This window comes from Saccopteryx bilineata, chromosome 11 (assembly GCF_036850765.1).
Source record: "Saccopteryx bilineata isolate mSacBil1 chromosome 11, mSacBil1_pri_phased_curated, whole genome shotgun sequence".
In the NCBI taxonomy this organism is placed as follows: Eukaryota; Metazoa; Chordata; class Mammalia; order Chiroptera; family Emballonuridae; genus Saccopteryx; species Saccopteryx bilineata.
In genome coordinates this window covers 42395858-42419363 of record NC_089500.1, presented here as the reverse complement: position 1 = coordinate 42419363, position 23506 = coordinate 42395858, and the positions used below count along the sequence as shown (strand labels likewise).

Here is a 23506-nt window from a genome sequence, read left to right as displayed (position 1 = left end):
TTCAATGCTTTCCTTTCATGTGGTAACCATATGTGTGCAGGATGCTATGGTGCCAGGTATATGTGGTCCCAAGTTATGAGTGATACTGTCTAAAATACTGATAAAATCTAAACCCATGTTTACTGGAATGTGAAAAACTGTTAACATGTTACTAAAGTGTATCCTGATTTGTTAAAGTTGTCTTCTGTGTGGGTTGATCGTTTTTATTCTTCCATATAGGACTACTTTGTCTGTTTCAGTCAGTGATTTTTCTTTCACTTCCCAATGTTAATATTTCTTTTGCCTTCCTCTGTGGGAGATGAATGAAGCCCTTAGAGAATGTAGATCTGTCTCAAGTGTCTCAGATTCCAGTGTGGGAAAGAATTGCATAGTATTTCCAGGGGGAGTTAAAGTGCCAACACCCCCCCAAAACAAAAATAACTTACCTAAATCTCATATTTTAACCTACAGAGAGAGGGAGAAATGTTTTTGAAACCTTTCTTTAACTACTTTAAAGTTCAATATCAAAAAGACTGTGGCGGGGGAACTGATTTTGTCTCAAACATAAACTCATAAACTCCAAAATCCATCCCTGAAGCCAGATCCACTGTGTTAAGAATGAGTAAAAAGCATCAACTTGTAAAAATACTTGAGTGTCATTGTTGATGATGGACATAACACATAACGGAAGGAAAATGCAGAAGGACTTTTACTAAAGATAGAACAAGTATTTTCTTAGGATTCATTAAGGTGTCTGGAAGCCCAAGACAAACATGCCTGTAGACAAAACTCCCACTGATCTCATCATCCCTTACCATTATATTCCACGTGAATTAATCAATTGCATAAAATTGGTGGGCGCTTGGCTTACATTTAGCACTGCTAGGTAGACTCAGAGTTATTTTCCATGCTTCATAAATAAATAGATGTAGATAACATACAAACTATCCACCTTACATGATGAAGGTAACACAGATGCTAAAAAGGGAAAATTGTATTTTGTCTTTCGTTTGCCAACACAAGAGAACATAATTAGCAACTGTGAGTATATAAACATGCCTAATTAGTAAACATTTTTTCTTGCTTAATAAAATTTATTTTGGGAATAGTGAACCATTGTATGTATGCTCAGTTACTATCTCCCAACTTTTAGAAGAATCGTTCTTATTCTTAAATCAAAATCAGAAATTAAGCTATAATCAAAATGTCATTCATTCAACAATTTATTGAACATTATTACCCATCAGTTTGTGTTATCTGCCAAATAATCTAGGCAACATTTTATGAATACAAATAGGTAAGGCTTATAAGTTTTAGGTATTATGTATAGATAACTTAAATAATTGTATTAAATTTAAAATGAGGCAAACCCTCTATTACTCAGTCCCTTCATTAAGGACTTAAACATCTACATAATTATATAATTAAAGTTTTCATTTCTTACTAATGCATGATTAATTCAAATTCCAGCTTTTTTCTTGCACTGAGTTCATAGCACCCAGTTTTAAGATATTTTGGACTTTTAAGAAAATCTTTTATGAGGAACTGAGGACCTCATTTGAAAACGATTAACTTTTTTTTTAACCTGCTAATTCCAACAATAAAGATATTGCTAAAAGAGGGATTAGTGTTCAAGGAATTCTGTGTCTACGAAACCTGACCTCAAAGGAATTAATTACAGAAAACATACTAGGTACCAGTTCAAGTAAATCTTCAATTTAAAATGTCAGTTGCAAAATATAAATCTCTTTTTTAAGTTTTAAGTCATAGTGTCAAAGTTTCTATCTGGACTCTAAACCAATTACAAAGAAAATACTCTATTCATGATTTTACATAAATGTCCTTAACATACATTTTACTTTCTTTTACTCATCTATAGTATGTAATAATTTCATGTGACATTTTCAGATTTTCTACAATCTATTATTGACAAAGTATTGTAAGTTTGCTTCAAATCTCAGTGTAGTATCTGCCTGATTAATATGCCCTAATACTTCCCAGAGTATTCTTTTAAGGAAGATCATTTAGAAAGACCTTTTAAAGTCATACAAAGGGGAAAGTTCCATTTGTATGTATGTGTGTGTTTGTGTGTAAAATAGATATTTTACATCTAAACTATAAAGTATAAAATATATGTATGCGTTATATAGACACACAAATATATTAGCATGACACTTAGAACAATGTATAAGGGGCTTTTACATTAACATTTTTTGAAAGATGTTTATCAATATCTTTGCAAAATGTCAGTGACTCTTATTGAAAGGTATTGTTTTCAGCACAGAGAAACTATTATCTGTTCCCAGTTCCTTTACTTGTCCATTGTGCAATCCTCAATAAATTACTTGGTATCCATCCCCCGTAACCATAACTGCCTCCACCTCTTTTCTTAATCTGTGCAATGGGTAGTAATAACTGAGTGAAAAAGTGGTTAAGAACTTCACATGGAAAAGTGTGTACTAAACACATAAATATAGCAAATGTGTCTTGCCACTATGAACAATAAAGGCTATTTTCAATGTTTTTATCACTGTCTCAACTTGACATTTTTTCCTTTCATAAAATTTAACTCATTAGTTCTCTTTTTATAATTGCTAATTTATATGCATAAGTACTTTTCTATTTTGTGGTGAACTAGGTCAAGAAAGCAATGTGTTTTTTTTAAATGTACAGTATATATCATTGTATTATACTACAATAATGTAATTCAGTGACATTTTTAAAATTTAATTGCAACATGTACAGAAACATTGACAGCATGTTTGTCACTGTCATCTCTTCATTCTGAGGCTTTTATGACCACCCTAAAGATCCTTTTGATCCACTGAAACAATAAAATAGAGGGAAAGTTCTTTATTATGGAAGTTGTGAAAAGAAAACAGATTTTACACTAGAATGATATTTGCAAGTTAACAATGGATACTTTTGGAGGTGGTTATAAAAGATGAGACACTATCTCAAGAAAATAGATTGTAACATGGTAGAAAAAACAGATGGTATTCATCATAAAGATATAGAGGTAAGTAACCTAACAACAAAAAAATGAGCATGTATCATTAAAGAACACCTTTAATACGGTGGAAGGTAAAAAGCCGTTGATAAAAAGAAATTGAATCCGTCTTTTTAAGGTATTGGTAATATTGTGTATTTGTAGAACATATTGGTATGAACTAAAAATAATCGCTATAATCAGAACTACAAAATTTATAGATAATGAAATAAGGGGGAAGTCATCACATTTCCTAAGATGGCAAATTATGTTTCTCCCATTTTGAAAAATTTATAGTAAATAAAATTTATCATGTTATGTGTATCTAGACCAGACTTGGCCAACAGTTTTTGTCCCCGGGCCAGATTAGAAAGAACACTTTTTTCAGGGGCTGGACAAAATATTAAAATTAAAAAATGTTAAATACAAAAACGATTCATTTAAGTAAACAAAATTTTATGGCCTGACCAGGCGGTGGCACAGTGGATAGAGCATTGGACTGGGATGCAGAGGAACCAGGTTCGAGATCCCGATGTCACCAGCTTGAGTGCGGGCTCATCTGGTTTGAGCAAGGCTCACCAGCTTGAGCCCAAGGTCGCTGGCTCGAGCAAGAGGTCACTCGGTCTTCAGTAGCCCCTGGTCAAGGCCCATATGAGAAATCAGTCAATGAACTACTAAGGAGCCACAATGAAGAATTGACGTTTCTAATCTCTCTCTCCCTTCCTGTCTGTCTGACCCTATCTGTCCCTCTCTCTGACTCTCTCTGTCTCTGCCCCCCCAAAAATTATTATGTAATTTGTTTATGAATAAATGTGAGTGAAAAAATTTTAATATACAATATTATTTTAATAAAAATATTTTTAATAAAAATATAATTACATACCATATAAATATGCAAACTGTAGCGCAATGAAAACAATATTTAATTAATAGAATGAGCTTGAAGGGGTTATATCGCAAATAAAACTATTATTTCGTTTTACAAACAGCCTGGACACGTTTTCAGTTATCAACTGCAGCTATTGTCTATGCTACAATGCCACTTGATTCAGCACACTTGACCACAAAAATAACAAATTGTTTGACCTTGGGTGCACACTGGCAAACTCCGCCTAAAAGAATATGGGTTTCACATTGCCACTAAACGTCACACCATTCTTTTTTTTCTTTTTTTTTTTTTTTTTTTCTGAAGCTGGAAACGGGGAGAGACAGACAGACTCCAGACTCGCACATGCACCCGACCGGGATTCACCCGGCAAGCCCACCAGGGGGCGACGCTCTGCCCACCAGGGGGCGATGCTCTGCCCCTCCGGGGAGTCGCTCTGTTGCAACCAGAGCAACTCTAGCGCCTGGGGCAGAGGCCAAGGAGCCATCCCCAGCGCCCGGGCCATCTTTGCTCCAATGGAGCCTTGGCTGCAGGAGGGGAAGAGAGAGACAGAGAGGAAGGAGAGGGGGAGGGGTGGAGAAGCAGATGGGTGCTTCTCTTGTGTGCCCTGGCCGGGAATCGAACCCGGGACTTCTGCACTCCAGGCCGACGCTCTACCACTGAGCCAACCGGCCAGGGCACACCATTCTTATTGAGTACAGATGAGTATAAAAGTTGTAAATCTTTATAATGGAATTAAAAAAAAATAAGTATCACAAATCCATTCAACCAGTTATTGAAAGTTAACCCTAGATTAGTCACACACGGAATTCTTTTCTGTGTATCACTATCTTCTTAAATATTTCGATTTCCAATAAGCAAAGATGCTTCCGCTTCGGAGTAGCTAAGATTTTAAAGTAGCGGAGAATATTAAAAATTTAATCACGGGCTGCATAAATTCATTATGCGGGCTGTATATGGCCCGCGGGCCATATGTTGGCCATGTTTGATCTAGGCAATGAAGCCTATAGATAAATACTTTTAAAGTTTTACATATTACACACAAGTAAATTAATTTTATACATTTAAAAGAGAACATGTAATTTGTTTTATATCTCAAGAATTTATATTTCAATGAGCACAAATAGATTGATTGGCATAGTTTAACATAATTAGCCAAATATCAGGATATCTGGTTAACACTACTTCACAAAAAACAAAATATTGGTCATTAAAATCTGAAGGTAATTAAAAGAAACCCTTTAATGACAAGTGGCAAGTACAGTTAATAAAAAAAATAAAATTCAAATATTAATGTTAAAAACTATACATAGCAAAGGAAAACTCTAACCATCTGAGCACCAGCTATTTAGGAGTTAATTTTTTTAATTATGTATACACCTCTCTGCAGTGATATGGTGGTAGCAGAATAAATAGATAAATAAAATTCCTCTTGATTAAAAGAATTTTTATATCATGTCACTGTTGCATCTTATTTTTAGAGAACTTATTTGGTCTCCCATAGTTTTTGAGATTTTTTTTTCTTTAGACTTCTATGAAAATACAACAAAGATCATTAGAAAAGCTGGGATTTCAGAAAAGGGGAGATGCTCCGATTATAGACTTTTATGTTATAGTGAGAGAGAGCTATTGTACACTAGAGGCATGGTATAAAGATAACATAACTTTTAGGTGTACGGTTTTTTCTCCTGTGTTTGGCAATGGTTCAGAGTTAAATAGAATAAACTATTTGCCACCCTGCAGGTTATATTATATGGAATAACACTCTTCAAAGAATTTGAACACCAGAAATTCACATCTCTGTGTGAATTTAACCTATCTTTGATGATTCAGAAGATACTTCATAAATTTGCATTACCTTTGAGTGAATATGAACCTTCATGACCACTATAATTAAGGCATGCAGAGATATCAGGTGATGTCTGATGACACAATGCCTTATCAACTAAGTATAGTTGACAACTGTGTAAAGAGCCATTCTCTTCTCCCTACAGTGCCAGTGTTACTATTTTTAATGTTGATTTCTTCATTCTCACAAAGATAAAATTCCCCAAAAGTAAATTTCTTTGACTATGAGGTTTTCAAACCTCCATTTTTCTCCTAGTTTTATTTGTAAGACTATTGAGGATCGCCCAGTGTTCATAGTCACAGCTCTCTATTTGTAATTCATCAGGTTGGTCAAAGTATAGATGGAAAAGAAAGTGGATACTGATATAAAACAAAGAAGGGGCGATCATGCTTAGTGTCACCTTTGACACTGCATTGGCACATGCCACTGACGTTATTGGACCCTCAACAATGGAACTCTGATAGGCTCAGTACACAATAGGTAGGAGTCAAAATTCTTTTAAAGGAAAACTCTACCTTACAGTTTTTAGCACAGTTATTAATCTTTTTATATACACTCCTTTGGACCTTATTCATAGTTTTCCCCACTTTCAAAAATTTTTTATTATTTTTATTTTTGGCCACTAGGTTTCCAAGCCTCCATTTGTTCTTAACTGATAATATTAGGCCAGTGCACACCCTACAAACTTCAGATACTTGCAAAATATATAAATTCTTATTTTGCCTCACTTTTTCTATAACTTTCAAATTTTACATTATTTGACTAGTCCTTTCTTAGGTGATCCATACAGTTTAGCATTATTAGTTGAGGGTATTTAAATCCCTCCTCTTTATGCTCCATGTGGATCATGTTGGTGTTGCTGCCCTGTCGTCTTCATATCCTGCCCTTGTCTAAGGCATCGCTGTTTTTTCTTTTTCTTTTCAAGAGAAATGAGCCCTCCTGCCATCGTTCAAAGTGAGAAAGATTAAATCTAAAATGTTTTGCCCAATCATCTTCCACCTTTTTATTTTTTATTAAAATTGTAACATAAAATGTCACTCTGAAGACCAGCCTTGGGTTCATCGTCCCCAGCTCCCCTTCCCTGGGAAGAGAATGCATTACCTTTTAATCGTGTTGGCCTTGCTTTTCCATAAGGCAATAAAAAACGGTCTCAACAGGGGTTGCCAGTTACAACATGTATAAAAAAATGAAATTAAAAATGTTTGTGATGCAGAATGTGTTCCGCAGAGACCTCGCCGCACCTCCCACATTTCCCAAGTTTTTATTTTCTCTCTGCCTTCCTCTTGTCTTTCTTCTTAATTTTCTCTGGCCTGATCCTTTCTCCCAAACATACCCTTAGGATTTTAAACAGGCTTCCTTCCCTAGTTTTCCATTTTTTTCTTCTTTCTTACCAGCATGCTTCTGCACTCATTTTCTATTGACTCGGTCCACAAATATTCATTACAGTTAGAAGTCACAATCTACCTTCTCCTCTAATGTATCAGCTGCCTATGAGCCAAGTTCTGTGAGGTTATTTCCTTTTCCTTTTTGACCAGCTATATGGACTGGCTTTCAGTTCACTGTCTAGTTTTCCAAATGGATTTAGATTGCTGGTACGGAAACATGCCTACATCAACGGTCTTATCTTTCTTCTTTAATGATTTTTACCTGCCTTCAAATTGGCCATTTTCCCCAATCACATTTCTAAATCTCCATCTCACACATTTTGGAAGTGAAACCCTATACTGGCATAGTTTAACAATAAATTATGTCCTGTTCTGTGGAATGCCACTTGCTGGGTATTTCCTAGAAACTACCTGTCTCCCTTTTGGTGAATGTAGTAAGCACCTTTCCCCTTTGTCCTGTTTATTACAGGCTGTTTTATCAACTATTAATGCATACTCTCTGCAATCTGAAAATGCAACTTCTGGTAGAAGCTCTTAGAGGACATAACCTTAGAGAGATTCAAATTTTTCTCATCCTTCTCTGTTTATTCTTAAGAAACATTTTCAGTAAACTGTTTTTGCATGAACACCATTAAAGTTTTACTTTATTTCTAAAAGCCTTCCTTGATTCTCCCCCCCCTTTTTTCTGCTTTCTACCCTTACCTGGCTCCCCACCATCAACTTCCATGTGCCTACAGTACCCACAGAGATCTTGTGCATTTATTGTGATGTGGCAGACAGCTTCCAGAACGGCTTTCAACGACCCTGCCTTCTGTTACTAATGCTGTTGCGCCATCCCAACCCCTGAGTGTGGGCTGCATCTAGTAAAATGCTTCAAACAAAGAGAATATGGCAAAAGTGATTGGATGCTACTTTTGAGTTTAGATAATAAGAGTTCCTCTCTTACTCTGACTTTTCCTGCTTGCTCACTCTAAGAGAAGCCACCTGTCATATTGTGAGCTGCTGTGTGCAGAGAATCACATAACCAGAAAATGGAGGAAGCCTCTGACCAACAGTCAGCAAGAAACCAGGGTCCTCAGCCCAATAACCCACAAGAAACTGAACCCCATCAACAACCATGTAAACGAGTTTGGCAACAGCTCCTTCTCCAGTGAAGCCTTCAGATGAGATGCCCCAGCCCCAGCTGACACTCTCATTACAGTCTTATAACCAGAAGACCCAGCTAAGTGGCTTCCAGAATTCTGACCCACAGAATCTGTGAGATAACAAATGTTTGCTTTCGTGAACCTTAGTTTTAGGGTAATTTTTGTTACACATCAGTAGATAACTAATATACACAGTATTAGAAATTTGGTTTATATATCAGACTCTTTTATTAGTTTCTATAAGTACTGATAGTGTTCTAATGAAAAAGTCAGCTCTTTCCCCAGGACTAGCATAATGCCTGAAGTGTAATAGTGGCTAAAAATGTATCTATTGTGTAAATGATCTAGTGAGCACTTTTCAATTCTCTGAAACTTCTTTAATCACTACTGCCAAAGAGTTGGTGTATCAGTTAAGTTTTTTCTGAGTCTGTTCAGGCTTCTATGACAGAATACCATAGACTGGATAACTTAAAAAGAACAGAAACTTGTCCTGGCCGGTTGGCTCAGTGGTAGAGCGTCGGCCTGGAGTGCAGAAGTCCCGGGTTCGATTCCCGGCCAGGGCACACAGGAGAAGCGCCCATCTGCTTCTCCACCCCTCCCCCTCTCCTTCCTCTCTGTCTCTTTCTTCCCCTCCCGCAGCGGGGCTCCATTGGAGCAAAGATGGCCCGGGCGCTGGGGATGGCTCCTTGGCCTCTGCCCCAGGTGCTAGAGTGGCTCTGGTCGCAACAGAGCGATGCCCCGGAGGGGCAGAGCGTCGCCCCCTGGTGGGCAGAGCGTTGCCCCCTGGTGGGCATGCCGGGTGGATCCCGGTCGGGCGCATGCGGGAGTCTGTCTGACTATCTCTCCCCGTTTCCAGCTTCAGAGAAATACAAAAAAAAAAAAAAAAAAAAAGAACAGAAACTTATTTGTAGGCTGGAAGTTAAATATTGGCAGATTCAAAGTTGAGTGAGGGCCTCCTTCATAGTTGATATGGTCATCTTCTTGCTGTATCCTTATGAGGCAAAAAGAACAAAGGACTTCTCTGGGGCTCCTTTTATAAGGGCTCTAGTCCCGTTCATTAAAGATCTACTGTTATGACCTAATCACCTCCCAATGGCCCTACCTCCAAATAGCATCACATTGAGCATTAGGATTAAACATACAAGTTTGGGGAGGACACAAGCATTCAGTCTATAGCAGGTTTGTTGGTACCTGGTTTAGGCAAACCTAATCAGGGAAACAGCCTATTGAAAGGGTAACAAGTAGTTCACAGAATTGAGGAAGGCGAGAGAAGGATATTCAGAGAAGGCACAGGCACCACCAGTGGCTAAAATCTGTCAGAACTCAGTCAAGTTCTTGTCTCAGGGACATTGATCAGAACATCATGCTGCAGGGTGCTTGGGCACTGCTAGACTTTGGATTCCACTGCTGTCACTATGCATAATCTCCAGCCATTCTGGAGTTTTATATCCTTCACAGAAGACCTCTTTGGCTGAGCTGAGGTCGTATGACTGTGCCCCCTGCCGGGGTACACAGACAAGAACTGTCTGCCCACTTTTTGGTAGACTAAGGTGAGCTCCTACCTTGCTCTGAAATCAACCACGTGATACTTCCCCAAATAGGAATCAAATGCTAGGAGCCAAAAATGGCAAATGGCCATGCCATCAAACAGTAAATGAATTCTTTCTAAAAGTCAATAGGAAACCCACCCATTAGAGGAGCAGCTCTTTCCTCAGAAAGAGCTTTAGCATTCTCTTTTAGGTAATTTTGTTTTTCTTCTTTTTTTAAAACTTTCTCACCTAATGGATTCCTTTTTTAGCACAACAATCTTTACGATAATAATTCACACATAAATATGAACCACTATTTCTTTCTTGCTACTCACTTGCCATCTATTATAGTCCATTTTCTACTCAGGTGTGTGAAGAAGTAAAAGAGCATGTGTATATATTTTCTTTTTTCGGGTATGGAAAGGCCTAGACTAACATTTTTAGTCTAAAGAAAGAAATGCACAAAGCAGCCGGTGCTGGGCCTGGTACTCACAGCAAAGCCACTGGAAGGCTTCTCCCCTTCTGCCACACATGTTTTCCACATGCAATCCGACCTTTTCCTCCTGTAAAGTTTCATAATGGGACCCTTTACGGTAGAACTAATTATTATAAATATAAATCTTCTCTGCTCTTACCTCTTATTTGTTAATTGCTTATTTTCAGCCCCAACAAAAACTCACCCACTAACCCTGATCCTTACAAACTGGATTTTTAAATTTATATTTATATGAACACTTAATTTTGCCTTACCTCTTCCTTGTTTCCAAATTTCCCCGACATCATTAGAAATGAAACATTTCACTAATGACTCCTTTACTGTTTTCCTGGATTTTCCTTGAGCTGTTTACCCCCACTGTTGCTTGTGTTCAGAAGTCTTTCTTTTTCAAGTTGCTGGGTTTCTCTATTTGTCTTTCCCTCTTCACATACTCTTTCTTTCGGCCTTCTTCATTCTTTTTTTAAATTTATTGTATTCTATTTATTTTTTATTAAGTGAGAGGCAAGGAGGCAGAGACAGACACCCACATGCACCCCGAGCAGACCCCCACCAGGCGATACTCTGCACCACTGGGCCTGACGCCTAGACCATGGAACCATTCTCAGTGCCTGGGGCCAACTTTGCTAGAACCCTTGGAGCCATGGCTGCTGAAGGGGAAAGGGTGGTTGAGGGGTGGAGAAGCAGATTGTTGCTTCTGTGTGCCCTGACGAGGAATTGAACCCAGAACTTCCACACGCCAGGCTGATGCTCTACCACTGAGCCAACTGGCCAGGGCCTGGCCTTCTTTGTTCTTTACACCCAACTATTTTAAAAGTTCTTTCTTAGTTCCTTTGGGGCCGACCTGGTACCTCTTTTGTGAAGCCACAGCCGAGGAGATTCTGACACTTGCCATGGCCAAGGAAAGCCCAAGGAAGAAGTCAAGACTGAGAATAATGATCATAGGAACAGGAAGGAGGCAGAGCAGGGTGGTTCTGCAGTTTAAGATGAAGATTCCTCTTCATCTACACCATTTTTAAACTAGTGAAAGCCTATTGTGAACACAGAGTTTGTTGAAGCAGCAGATTAGATTTGGATTGGGTGGGCAGCCAGTCATGAAAACAGACACACCTGCCCAGTTGGAAAGAGGGATGAAGATACGATTGATGGTTCCAGCAGCAGACAGGAAGTGTCTACTACACAAGGCACCTGGTACCTCACTCCATAACTCTATTCCTGCAGACCAGGGAGACATTCTCAGTTAGAGAAGTGCAATTTGGTTCCAACCCAACCTGACTACTACAATATAGTTTTCTCTATTCTTTCATTTTCCCCTTCCCCATTTCCTTATTATATATAAAGTAACTAATGTATGTGCACAAGCATTGGCATTTAAAAAGAATGTTTATTGTATTGATTTGAGAGAGAGAGAGAGAGAGGAAGTGAGAGAGGGAGAGAAAGGAACATCGATCTGCTCCTGTATGTGTCCTAGCTGGCTGGCAACTTCTGCACTTTGGGACGATGCTCTAACCACCTGAGCTATCCAGCCAGGGTGCATTTGCATTTTTTAAAACTAAGTAAATGACCAATGGTATGTTTTGATTGACATCAAATGGAGATGGGATGGGGGAAAATACTGGTTCTGTGAAAATAACCCTTTTGACTATTGGTGGCATGCTCAATTGAGCTCTTATTGTACTTTTATATTCCAGTAAGTTATTTTGCTCTCACTGTTTAACAGCAACAACAAAAAAACATAAAAATTCTTACATAGTTTGTTTGCTTGGAGAATTTTAATGTTTTTCATTTATCATTGTAAAACTGAGGACAATTTTATATCTTTTTTTATGTAGCTATTACATGTAGAGCAATCTGTCTTTAAGTAGGGATAAATGATTCTAAACGAAGTGAATCTTAGATAATTTTCTCTTCGAGTCAAGCATCTTATTGTTTAAATAAACTTCTTGTTTAAAAGGAAAAAAAATAAATAAAAGTTCTTTCTCGGTGACCTCTTACGTTGAGCCTCATATTCTCACCTTTATCTTAATTGAGGAACTCTCTAAGACTGTTTCTCTCTCTTTTCTGCCTATTTTGCTTCATATTAACTATCATTTTAAACTATGCATTATTAATTCAACTAACATTTATACATATTTTTCTCTGACTAGAACTGCATGAGGTGCCAAGAAGACCTAAAAGAATAAATAGAAGTTCTGCCTTCAGGAGCTCAAGATTCAGCGAAGATGGAAAACTTCTTTAAAAAAAAAATTGTGTGTCTCAGCGGTAGAGCGTCGGCCTAGCGTGCGGAGGGCCCAGGTTCGATTCCCCGCCAGGGCACACAGGAGAAGCGCCCATTTGCTTCTCCACCCCTCCCCCTCTCCTTCTTCTCTGTCTCTCTCTTCCCCTCCCGCAGCCAAGGCTCCATTGGAGCAAAGATGGCCCGGGCGCTGGGGATGGCTCCTTGGCCTCTGCCTCAGGCGCTAGAGTGGCTCTGGTCGCAACATGGCGACTCCCAGGATGGGCAGAGCATCGCCCCCTGGTAGGCAGAGCGTCACCCCTGGTGGGCGTGCCGGGTGGATCCCGGTCGGGCGCATGCGGGAGTCTGTCTGACTGTCTCTCCCTGTTTCCAGCTTCAAAAAAAAAAGAAAAAAAAATTGTGTGTGTGTGCATGCACAATCCTAAAAAGATAATCGACATACCCAAGAACACAAAAAATGGAGAGGTGGCTTCACAGAGGAGATGACATTCAACTTGGGTCTTGATGGATGAATAGGGTTTTGTCAGAGAGAAATGGGGAAAGTGATTTCTGGCACACCACTGAGTAAAGTCATGGGTTTTATGGGCTGTTCAGAGAGAATGACTGAAATCCAACCCTTGTTCTGCTAGTTCCCTGCTGCAGGGCCGTATCAGCCCAGAGGAAGGAACACAACATCACTAGTAAAACAAAAGTGTATGGTTTTTAAGAAGGAGCTACTGTGCAGCCTACCAGTTTTGGCCTTTGCTTCAGTTCTCTGCACTTGAAACCCCCTATTCGTGAGCCTGTCCAAATTTCAATTCTTCCTAGATCAATATATACAGTAGATGAATGGCCAGCCAAAGATTATGCAGTGCTTCCAGGCATATGGGCTGTTTCATTCTTTTCTTTCCCCCACATAGATAATTCTTTTCAATACACATATTGGTAAACTATCTCCTTAGCTATACAATATCTCATCTCTAACTACTGTTTCCAAATAAATGTTTATTGCCCAGTCACTTAATTAAAGATACTAATGTAGCACAAAGCTCAGTCATAGTTATAACTTTTTTTTTCTTCTTTACCTATTTTCTATATTGTTCTTCCAAAAGAAGCTTTTGGAAAAGTGGCTCATTTCTAAAACACATGCACACACACACACCCTCAAACATACCCAGACTTTCTCGAATTTCAATAAACTATTGTGCTAGACCTGGGAGCAATCTAAGAAGCATGAGTACTAACCTTATGCCTCTTACTTACTGATACAGAAACAAAATCTCAGATGCTAAGGATTTGCTCCAAGTCGTGGAGTTAGTTAAAAGAAGAAACATCTCCAACAAGAGTCATTGTTACTATTCCCATATTGCTGATGAATTATTTGTTCTACTTCATATCAGAAACTTAAAACAGATACATTTTTTTCCTTTACTAATTTTATTTTTAACTTTGGAAATCTCTGCAGACCCAAGGAATTAATGCATTTTCCAACAAGTTGCCCCGCTTGCCTTTCTTTTTGCAAATATTAATTTCCCGATTACCAGATTTTTCCACCTATGGCTTTAGTCCTCTCTTTCTGTCATGGCTCATATTCTGCTCCCTAACTGCTTTGCCAGTGCCATGTTAAGAGCATTCTCAGACCCCTCCAGAATGAACCTGCCTTTCAGCCTGGGCTGAAGCCCCCTACGTAGCATCCTTCATCTACTTATTGGCATCCTGACCATCTTGCTGCTCTGCTGACCTCCACAGGGAGTATGAGAGAAAGGGTCTCCTGGAAGACAGAACTCCACCCCAACTCCATTAGCTTTAGCCCTGCTATTCGTTCTCAGAAACTGTATTTATCTTTTTTAGAGAGGTCCACACAAAGTCTTAGTTTTTAGAAACAATTTGAGTATAGCATATAAATATGGAAGTGATGATTATACAATTTAAAATACACACATGTATTCTCTTACCATAGTAACATGCTTATATTTACTACTTTTTCTCTAGCCCTAGAACTTCGCTTTTATAAGATCTGCTTCAAGTGACCAGAGCAGTCTTTTAAAAATAAAAACCAGGTCATGTCACTCCTTGTTAAAAAATCTCCAGTGCTTTTCCATTTCAATTAGACTGAAATCCAGGCCCCTAACCATAGCATACATGGCCCTGTAGGATATGAACCCTGCACCTCTCTGAGTTCCTGCTTTTCTACTTGCCTTTCCTTTCTCACTGAGCCCATGCTACACTGACCTTTCTATTTCTCAAACACACCATGCTCCTTTTTACCGCAGGGCCTTTGCACTTACTGTGCTCTCTGCCTAGAAGGGTCAGCCCCCAGAGCTCTGCCTGGATGTTTCTTTCCAGTTTTCAGCATCCTCCGCACTATTCCTTACTGCATCATTTCTTTCTTCCTCACTTTGCTTAACCACTATCTGAACTTATCTTGTTCATTTATTTATTTAATTTTTAAAAGATTTTAATTATTCATTTTAGAGAGAAGAGAGAGAGAAGTGGGGAGGAGCAGGAAGCATCAACTCCCATATGTACCTTGACCAGGCAAGCCCAGGGTTTTTTAAAATTTTTTTTTACAGAGACAGAAAGAGAGTCAGAGAGTGGGATAGATCGACAGGAATGGAGAGAGATGAGAAGCATCAATCATCAGTTTTTCGCTGCGACACCTTAGTTGTTCATTGATTGCTTTCTTATATGTGCCTTGACCGCAGGCCTTCAGCAGACCTTGCTCGAGCCAGCGACCTTGAGTCCAAGCTGGTGAACTTTTGCTCAAACCAGATGAGCCCACACTCAAGCTGGCGACCTCGGGTCTGGAACCTGGGTCCTTCCGCACCCCAGTCTGATGCTCTATCCACTGAGCCACTGCCTGGTCAGGCAAGCCCAGAGTTTTGAAATAGCAACCTCAGTGTTCCAGGTCGACGCTCTATCCACTGCACCACCACAGGTCATGCCATTTACTGTATTTATTTATTATTATTGGTATCCTCCTTAGGAATAGCACTGTGCAGTGGAACTTTCTGGAATAATGAAAATGTTCTCTATGTTACACAATATGGGTAGCCATTAGCTACAAGTGGCAATTGAGCCTTTGAAATGTGATTGGTGAGACACAAGTATGTTTTGTGTGGCCCTTACTGAAGAAGTCAACAAAATACTAGAAAACATCAGCAAACCCTTGTATAAAAATCATTGAGCCTCCACTGCTGAAATATTACTGTAATTCTGCTGGCTCCACTTTAATAAAAACTGAACAGAGCAGAGACAGGTCAGGGAAAGACAAAATAATGATGAAAGAGTTTCTGAGGGCAAAGTGGGCCCAAGTAGTGCCTTGGTGTAAATTAGATGAAGGTCACCATTGGTGGACAGAGCCCCTCAGCCTCGCCTGTGGGACAGGAGAGTATCTGCTGTATTTGAGCCAGTGCTCACCTCCTCAGGGGGCTCTTTTGTGCAGGACCAGTCTACACAATTACAAGGGTTTGCTCAGTGTTACTGCCAAGGGTTAAAAGTATTGTGCTCTTCAGCCTAGAATGGTTTGCTTGGTGGGCAACTAGTCACATAATAACATTTTAAAAAATTGTAAGGTAAGTGGTTTTATCTATATGGGGGAGAGATTGAGAAAGAGAGCTAAAGAGATTGAAAGAGAGATATGGATAGGGAATAAAGGCAGAGTTTTACTTATCAACCTTGAAAACCTTAAAAGAGGTCCACTTTGAAACTGTAGTGTTCTGTCTCAAAAAATGTTTTCAAAGCAATGACTGCTTTTTTACAAATAAGCTTCTGAAATTTACACTCCCAGATTATAGACTAACATGCATGTCTGTTAAAAAAAAAAAAAAAGAGTTCCAATAGGTAATTATAGATAAAAAGAGTAATTCAGCATTTAAAAATAATTTAATATTTCAAAAGCCAGATCTTTATGACCTCAAGCCTCTAGTCCAGAATCCTGATGATCTGTTCCTGTTGCGTGCCCATGACTACCTCTCTAGGACCTTGTCCTTGGAGGTTACCAGTGACCCCTATCTTGCCAGCATCATCTGGTTTTCCCTGCCTTCTCCCTCCCTGATTGATCTGCAACACTCAGCTCTGATGACCACCCACTCCTTGGAATTCAACAAACATTTTATAGAGAGCTTATTATGTGCCAGACACTGTGTAAAATCACAAGGAAATAAAAATCTGTTCCCTGAAGGAGTTCATAGTTTATTGGGGGAGGCAGGCATGTAAATAAGTGATTTCACTACAGTATGATGACTGCAAAGAATATATATGGTCTGGAGCCTTAGGTAGCATGCAGAAATGGAATAATTAACACCACTTGGAGATAGGGAAGCAGAGATTTCTTTCCTAAGAAAGAAGCCGAGTTTAAAAAATGGTCAAAAGTTTGCTTGGCAGATAATGTGGAAGGCTTGCCATTCCAAACAGAGGGAGCACAGTACACAGAGGATGGGAATGTGAACAAAGCGAGAGCTACAGATAACCTGGGACTGCGAGGAAGTGATGTGTGCGTGGTGGCGCAGGAGGTGGTAAGGCTGCCCTGGGAGGCTTGAGAGGAGTTGGAACAGGGAGCCCTGAAGTTGTAAGCGGAGAAATAACAAGATCAGATTTGAGCTTTGAAAAGATTGCTATGTAAGGTGTAAGGAAGGGGGAAAGAAAAAGGCAAATAGATTTGCTAGGGATGATTACAGCAATTACAGCGAGCCAGGCATGCAAGTGTCAGCGTTAGAATGCTAAGGATGGGTCTTGATGGCAGGGATCAAGGTTGTTGATCGTTCTTGTATAATCTAGAGATTGCAGCTAAGCCTTGCTGATTGGTTAGCTGGGAAATGATGACTCCCAGACCTCTGGTTTGGGTAGATCAGGCAGTGGGAATGTTATCCACTCAATTAGGGTGTACAAAGGCAGGACAAGTATTGGTGAAGGGACAGCGAGTTTGTTCTTAACTTTCTAATTTGAACAATGTCAGATATTGGACACTGATAGAAGAGAGTAAAACAATCTCAGCTTTACCACTGAAGTATGGTTTTTACCTTAGGCAAATTTTATAACTTCTTTGGGCTTTGGTTTCCTTACCTATAAAGCTGTTGGCATAGCGCCTGCCATGCAATATTTTCATATTATCAAATTTCTTCAACAACCCTGTGAGGAATGGGAAAGGTATTATTATTCTCAAGAAATTGAAGCCCCAAGTAACTTGCAGAAATTACAATGTCCTATTTAAAAGTATTTTGTAAAATACTGTTTATTTGCTATTTTTGTATTTCGCTTTTGTTGTGCTCATAGTTAGTACTATGACAATTCACATATAATTGGTCTTTAATTCTCCCATGATGATGACAAGACCTGAGGGCCAAGGCTGGTCCTGGCTAACATTTCTGCAGAGTGCTAAGAACACAGGACATCCTCAGTTCCTGCTTACTGACACAGTGAGTCCACAGAAATGCACTAGCTGAGTGGCTGGTGCTTTGTTTGGTAGTTCGTTCTGCCTTCAGCTGCCTCTGATTGGCGTTTACCTCATGAGGGGGAGGAGAATAGAATTCTCTGGGCAATATAGAATATTAAATACTACAGAATCTTTGTATAGGCTGTGTTATATATTCTCAGGAATCACAATATTCTGGATTTACTGTGTTTCCAAAATGGAACATTATAATGTTAAAAATTAAGAAATATTCATTTTAATTTATGTTGGCAGTAAAAGTGAGTAATATGATCAGGCTGAAAATGCCCTGGGTCTGTTGCAGAGTAAAAAGTTGTTTTTAAAAAACTAACAACTTGGAGCACAAGGCAGTTTCTGTTTCACTTTACTCTCAAGAAGTCATTGCACCCGAGTCCAAACCCATGAGAATAATAAAATAATTATAGTTTTATTTTACTGTATTCTGACACTGAATTTGATCCACTTATGACTGCACATTTCAGGTAGGGAGAAAAATGAAACTGGCTAGTTGATATTTTTTCATAATCTTAAATTCTCTCTGAAGAGACCTTTGTCATAATTTACATATTTCTTACTAAAAATTTCCTTATCAATGATCTTAGCACTCTGAGTACACCAATGAATCCAACAGTCACATACACACGCATAAATCCCCCAAAATACTTTTAAAGACTTGCTCAATTGTCCTGGCCAGGCAGCTCAGTTGGTTAGAGCATCATCCTGATGCACCAAGGTTGTGAGTTCAATCCCTGGTTAGGGCAAATACAAGAATAAACCAATGACTGTATAAATATGTGGAACAAGAAATTGATGTTCCTCTATCTATCCCTCCTTCCTTTCTTCTCTCTAAAATCAATCAATAAATAAAAATTTTAAAAAAGAATAGACCAATTAATCAAACAATGCTTTTATATAGCCAATAGCAAAGACAAAATTAAGAGTAACTTAAATAGCATTTTTTACACTTTCCTATCATGGTGTTTATAAGGATTGATGAGTTTTTTTGAGAGAAATATAGAGATTGGAAAGGAAAACTTTAAGCCCATAAGCCCATATTCTGCACAGAAATTTCATTTGGAATTGCATCCAGTTCAAGGGTTAAATGAAAGCAAAGCAGTCACTTCATCCATGTTTTTGAAGAAAATAAAACAGCTTGATGTAAGTTAAATGAAGGGAGTCCATGACTTAAAAGAAATGGACAGATAGAGAAAAAGGTCACAAGATTAAATTTTCCCTAAGGGGAAAGTCCTTCTTTGGAATCATTAACCTTCCTCCTCCTAGGTCACTCCTGGAAGAAACAGCGGGAAACCCTCCTGTGCCTGGAAAGATGGGTGCGCCCCAGCAACCCCCTGACCCGGCGGCAAGTCCTTCTTTGGAGTCATTAACCTTCCTCCTCCTAGGTCACTCGTGGAAGAAACAGCAGGAAACCCTCCTGTGCCTGGAAAGATGGGTGCACCCCAGCAACCCCCTGACCCGGCGGCAAGAGACAGGCCCTCCGAGCATGTTTCATTTCACAGCCTCATTTTAAAGAAACAAAGTCTCTCCTTTTAAGCCCTGAAATAACAAAATGTAGAGTATATTTCAAATATGTAAAGTGTAAAAGTGTAATCTGTTTCCCTTATACAAAGGAAATGCGTAACATGTGACAGCAGTTGTCTCTGAGTTGCGGTGATTTATGTGAGTTTCTCTCCCCCCCCCCTTCCACATTTTCTGTAAGATTTTCTTACAGTTCTTAAGTTTAAAACAGTAATTTGTCTTTGTTGTAAAAATATGTGATTATTTTATATCTATATACATTTTTCTTGCTATTTTCACTTACTAATGTTAAGGGGATAGAGAGCTTGAGTGGAGCAGACAAGTTTTCCTTTTGAGGTACATTTACCATTTTCTCAACATATTCTGCAATTTCTGTTATTTATATTCTGATGTATGGAAACGGGGCATAAGTATATTAATAAAAAGATTTTTGAGACTAAAATGGATTTTTTAAAAACCCAAAACAAAATGTAAATATGTCCTGGCAAAATGATTTTTAAAATATCTTTCTTCGATTTCTTTTTTCCAGTATCAAATTATGAATAAGTATAATTTATCAATGCATAGCTATTTAAACAACATTTAGCTAAAGTAAATCTAATTTCTAAACTATGAAATAATAGCAATTCTAGCCTTGCACCCATGCTTTCCTCACATAATGCACTCAAAGTAAAACTCCATGTTTAAAATAGAATTTGACTGCTTATCACAGAGCCTGAAACAGAGGCGTAAACCAAAGTCAAGACACAACTAAAAGGTCTAAAGAGCACTAAAGCCCACTGTTAGGGTTCCCCCGCTCTCTATTGTCTTTAAATTGTTACTATGAAAAAGGACAAAATATTTTTCAGGGTTGCACGAAAAAGAAAGATGCATATGCCTCACTGTGTAGAGAAATTTAAAAAGTGCTCTCTTCAAGTTTTGCATCTGGCTTATAAATTCTTTTCTAAATTGATGCTAAAGCAAGAGAGGAGGTTAAAGATTTTCAAAGACGACGAGCCAATTTTGCAGTCCCTAGAGAATAAAGGCAAATGGAAGTATCGCGAGAACGGAAACAAAACTCCACTTTGTGACTCCTACCACAGCTTAGGTGTGCGGACCGGCCTCTGCTAAACTCACATGCCTGGGCAGTCATTATCTTCTGCTCATGTTCACACACCGGTTGAATAACCAAGAAGTTGGAGTCTTAGACTGCATGTAGGTAACTTATTATGTACTATAAATTGGGTACAAAGGTAACAATTTCCTGACTGTGGTGTGGTAGGGAGAAAGAATTGTATGCCTCACTGTTTTCTAGCCAAAATGCATTTCTGAAGCAGGAAATCAAAAACACATCACAAACCTTACAACTAGACTAAACACATTAAATCTGCAGATATTAGTAACTGTCAGGAGGCTGCCAGGCTCAGGGAGCAGCAGCTACTGACAGTTACCCACTCCCTACCTCTAAACACATTTTTCTCAGATCCCCTGAAAAGTGAACAAATATTCCATTGTTGCCGCAGTTTATTAAATGGTCCCTTGGAATTCCCTGCAGACACTGCTTAAACAAAAATAACAAATGGGACACCCATTTGATGTACAACACAGATCTGAACTGAGAAGAAAAATAAAAGGTTTCAGGTGACATAGGCCAGAACATGTCTGAGGGCCCCCCCAAAATAAACCACTAAAATGTCCATTCTCTAAGCTTCCTTGTTTTCATTTGCTTCGAAATATGTCGTATTAACTCTTCACTCATTTTGCCTTAATTTCACCTTTTAATACAGCAAAATAACATCACTTGAACATTTTGAGGCTCTACAGAAATAATTGGATTCTGTTTCAGATGGATTTTTGCTTATTGTAATGCCTGCTTATTTCTGAGGCTTCACAGGGTTTTATATCTGACTTTCAAAAATCAGGCTTTATTTCTTTTCTGTTAATTTCACTTGAAGGGCAAATGTCTTCCTAGCACCAGTTAACTGCTTGCAGAACATCTGATCCCTTTTCTTACATGGCCAGACCGACTCCTTTTAAGTGGAATCCTTTGTTTACCACGATGTTGCTCCCACTGCTCACCAACCCGCAGTCCATTTTTCTATCTGGTAGCAGAGTATGGAAAAAAGGTAGGACCTTGTCCGATTACAGAACATACTGTACTCTCAGGAAAATTTACCTGGTGTCCCCTTTTCTCCCGAAATGACCATCAAGAAAAATTCCAACATGGATCTAAAATATAAAAGTGATGATTATCGCCTCCTAAAAAAAAAACCCTGAAGAACTTAAAACTAAATGGAACATACCTCACATGATACATTTACCTTTCCTTTGTTCCTTTTCTCTCCCCAACCCCTTGCCACCCAGCCTTCTGTTTTCATTGATCGTGAAGATTTACAAAGTAACTGATATTAAGAAAGTATACATGATAATTTTCTGATATAAAATGGATAACGTTTGATCATTGCCATCAATATTATAGGAATTGCAGTTTCAGAATGAAAAAATATGATGATTCTAATCTGAAATAAAATTTAAAAAATGAGTCAGTTACAATGAAGGAAAGACAAAGAAGAAAAAATAACCCAACAGAAAACCTTCAAGTAAAATGTTTTATTTCCATTTGTTTCCAGTGCCTTGCCAGTGTGAGGGCCATGGAAGAGGCTAATACATCTCACTTTAGCAGTACTAATTGTTTGCATTATCACAATAATCAAATGCAGCCATATTAATCTCTCTGGTTATTAACTTGAATTTTACACATTAAGATTTAGATTTAATCCCCTGGGACCATCTATTAATGCTTTTAAAGTTGAAGGGTTTCAACAGTTTTAAGTTCTTTCCCTTCTTTTAGCTGCAGGCAGTAAAATTGGAACGTGTGTGGAGTTTTGTATTTTGCATTCCTGGGGGATTTTCAGACACAGTGCTGTCAAGGACCATGAATCATGTTAATACATAGCAACCTCTACAGCTATTAAAATGTCTGCAATAATGTGATTATTTTAAAATGGAAAAACTAATATCACATGTGTTACTTAAAGATCAACTATTCTTTTAAAGTCACAGAGAGAATGCATTTAGAAAAAAATCTGAAGTTATTTGTGCATGCGGCCAAAATGTGAAATGTCTCATCTACTGAGAAAGAAAACTTTCAGCTCCTTTTACAAAATACATCCTCACTGAACTGCAGGTCAACAGAGCATAAAAATGGCAAAAAGTCCAAGATCAATAAGCATGAAAAGCTGTTTTATTTCTGTTTGAGCAAGTTGTAGCGACAGTGACCTGCTGGAACCGTCTCCACTTTCATGCTTTCATAGTCACAGGATGATGACATCCAAGCAGAAAACGGAGCTTCGCCTGTTCTGATGAGCTGTCAGTGTGGCCCTGGCATGACAACGTGCTCTCTACTGGCTTAGGGATCAGTCCAGGAATTTATTAAAATCATTATATAGACAGATGTGAAGGTAAGCATTATTCAGGAAATTATATGGAACATTTGTGTCCTAAGACATGGAACACAAGAAGAATAACAGGAAATAAATTACCTTCAAGTCCTGGCTTCTGTGTCGATTTTTAAAAATTAAGATTACACTGTATGCTTATTACAGGTATCTTATTCATTCAACAAATCATACGAGAGCCCAGGAATAATCTACTCCATAAACAATCAATATTTTGGAGATTTGCATAGTATTTTTTGTTTTATATCTAAAATGTTTTTCTCAATTAAAAAATACACAGCATGCTGTATGTTATTGTGTATATTTCTCATTGGTTAGCATATTTTATAGTGTTTTTATTATTATTATCTGAAAATTAAAAAAAATAAAAAATCAGGCCCTGGCCGATTGGTTCAGTGGTAGAGTATCAGCCCAGCATGTGGATGTCATGGGTTTGCTTCCCAGTCAGGGCACACAGGAGAAGCAACCGTCTGCTTCTCCACCCTCTCCCCTTTCCCCTTCTCTCTCTCTCTCTCTCTCTTTCTCTCTTTCCCTTTCTAGAGCCATGGATCGATTGGTTTGAGTTTATCATCCCCAGGTGCTGAGGATGACTCCATGGAGGCCCCAACTCAGACACTGAAAATAGCTCTGTT

The 23506-nt window shown here is 38.6% G+C and overlaps 1 non-coding gene across 1 annotated transcript; it reads right to left on the bottom strand.

Moving 5' to 3' along the window:
• Positions 1 to 4457: 4457 nt before the first annotated feature.
• On the bottom strand, positions 4458 to 4533 carry TRNAS-GGA (transfer RNA serine (anticodon GGA)). Its single transcript has one exon. It is a non-coding gene; the product is annotated as a tRNA-Ser (tRNA).
• Between the last annotated feature and the right edge of the window lie 18973 nt (positions 4534 to 23506).